This window comes from Galeopterus variegatus, unplaced genomic scaffold (genome assembly GCF_000696425.1).
Source record: "Galeopterus variegatus unplaced genomic scaffold, G_variegatus-3.0.2 Scaffold418, whole genome shotgun sequence".
NCBI classification, from domain to species: domain Eukaryota; kingdom Metazoa; phylum Chordata; class Mammalia; order Dermoptera; family Cynocephalidae; genus Galeopterus; species Galeopterus variegatus.
Genome location: NW_007726529.1, coordinates 306,222 through 309,218, shown reverse-complemented (window position 1 = coordinate 309,218; position 2,997 = coordinate 306,222).

Below are 2,997 nucleotides of genomic sequence, written 5' to 3'. Positions count from 1 at the left end.
TTTTTTTTTTTTTTTTGCTTTTTTATCCATACAGAAGTTATTTAATATAAATGCATTGCTATCAATATGATTTTTACCATGGGACTTCCCAAATCATAATCTCTTTCTCTTCTTATATTTGTTTATACTCTTCTACCCGCCCCCTGGTAATAAGTTTTAAGCTCCAGCTAGATAAACAATAAACACCATCCAAGGCAGACAGTGGGTGAACCAGAATGGTGCCCAGGCCCTGAATCACCAGAAGGATGGCTCATGTCACTGATTCAAGGGGACAGCTGTTTGGAGCCTGTTTGGACTAAAAAAGACCTAACATACTCATCTACCTAAACATCTTGCCCCTGTGCCAATACACACACTCATGAAACATTTTAAAAAGCAAGCAGAATTGTTTTCTCTCGGTTGTTTCCCCTTTCCCATGATATTGCAAAGTCAGTATGTTTGGGACTTGAGCTCCTCATCCCCGTCATGCTCAGTCTCCTTGGTCATCTCAGTTCTATGTTCATAACCATAGGTAGGACAGATGTCACCCCATCCCCTGCAATGGTTAGGGATTCTTGGACATAAGGCCAATCATTAGGGTTAGGTGGAAAACTTTTTGGATCAGAATAAGAAACTGTTAAAAGTTTTGTGAGCAGAGAATTTAAACTTGAAATGGTAACTACATGAGGAAGACAATGAAAGTCATGATTTCTATGGTGTATGGGGGTGAACACAGGATTTAGATTCAGAATCTGGGTTTGGTTCTCCACAACTTGCTAGAACACAGAGCACTCAATTTACCTTTCTAAACAGTAAGAACTAACCAGGCTTTGGGAGAATCAAATGAGATATTCTGTTTGAAATTTTGCTTTAAATTGTAATTATTAGTTCTAACAATGGAATTAGCAATAAGTGAAATACGAACTCCAGAATTTTTTTGCTAACTATATGAGTGTATGTAGAGGTTTTTTTGGGGGGAGAGAGGGAATGTTAAGATGATTTGTACCCTAGAAAAGTGATTTTAATAAAGCACTGACAATTAAACTAGGTACAGCAAAGTGCCACCTACTAAATTAAGCACATTGGCAAGGTGCCTCTAGAACTCTAAGAAAATGAATGAATCCATGAATGAATGGATGAGAGCCCAGAGCTATGGAAGCCACAACACACCTTGGAAAGATGAGGGAGCCTAGGACAGGAGGGTGGTGAGGTGTTAAGAGCAGGATGCACACCATGGAAAGCTTCAAATTGAGAACAGCACAATTTCAATCAGAAAAGGCAGAACCCAAAGTGAAGAGCCCCATGACGACAAAGGAGAGCAGAGTGACTCATCTCGTGGCACAGTCTTGCTTCTGTGCAGTTATGAGAGAGACAAGTGAGCTAGGAGGTGGGAAACGATTACATTATAAATCATTCAACAAAGAAAATGAATGCATTTTCTTCCCACTTTAAGAACAGAAGAAATGGGATGGAAACAGAGCAGAGGGTTGGAGGTGAGGGTGAGGGTGTCCACATTGTTATACTCTGTACAGTGAGGTTTTGAAATGTTATCCATTTCTCTCTGTGAAATCTTTCCTAACCCTCCATTTCTTTTTTTTTTTTATTTTGTCAATATACAATGTAGTTAGTTATTGTGTCCCATCACCGAAACCTCCCTCCCTCCTCCCTCTCCCCCCTCCCACACCGGTGTGTCCCCTCCATTTTCTTGTTGTAAGAACTTCAAAGAAAAAAGTTGTGGTTGTTATATCTTCCTCTCCCCCCCCCAGGTTTTTGTTGTTGTTGATGTTGTTGTTGTTTGTTTTGTGTGTGTGTGTGTGAGAGTGTGTGTGTGTGTATATCTGTGTGTGTGTGTATGTATGTGTGTGAATTGATTCATTCACCTTTAGCTCCTTCCCTAACCCTCCATTTCTAATGTCTACTCTTCACTTACCTCAGATCAAATTCTGGTTCCTCAGTGACCTGCACTTGCCACCTGTCTTGGTTGGCATGTTGACTTCCTCTTCTAAGCAGTTTTCTTCACAGGCTAGGAACGAAGTTCTAGAAAACCCCACAGATGGCCTTATCCCTCCACCCCCACCCCACTCTGTGTAGACCATACACTTCCGGTTTCTAACTTCCTGTCAAGGGTACGAAAGGAATTGTCTGTGTGCATCTGGGTGTTGGAGAGATATGGAGACTGAGGGGAAAAAAGCAGCATAGCATTTCTATTTCTCCCGTGTCAACAACATCTCTCTCAGTCACCAGGATTTTTATTTCAAATTTCATATGTTTTCAGCAAGATGAATTTTCTTTTGCTGGTTTATACTATTTGTATGTGAAAACAGAACCACCACAAAAAAAAAAAAAATGTTAGTTTAAAATAAGATCTCTTTGAGGTGAGAGAGTTGGAGGCAGAGGAAAAATCAAAGTACTTATATTGTATCATGAAGTAAACATTAAATATTATCCTAAAAACCAATTAAGTCATGAATAAGGTATCTATAAAAACATTTTTTAATTACCTTCAAGTTCATTAGTCAAATGTAAATTCCTGGAAGACTATCTTCTAGTTTGGTATTTTTAGTTAATACAGGCTAAGTGAATTCTATCCTAAGCAAATATAAACTAAATTTGATATAAAAAATTACAAAATGGAATAAGAAAAATGAGTGTTTCAGGATTGTTTGTTGTTGTACTACCTATATCCTACCCTATATTCTCCATATCCTCTCATCATTCCATTTGTATCAAGAAATCAAAAACATAGAAGAAAAGACTTCAGAAACACACAGAAAGTCACATGTAACTTTATCCATTTATTCTTAAGCCACTGGAGGCCATGACAAAATCAGAACTCCATTTAGCCAGGAGCTACTTGGTAGGGTAACCAGGAAGAGAAGGTTGGAAGGTTCTAATTTGTAGAATGATGGCAATTTTCAAGCTCCTGGTCTTAAAGACAGAAGGCACACAAAAATCCAACTGATCACTATACCCTGAGAATACAAGGTGACAGCATTCGGGAGGGGTGCCATCACCATC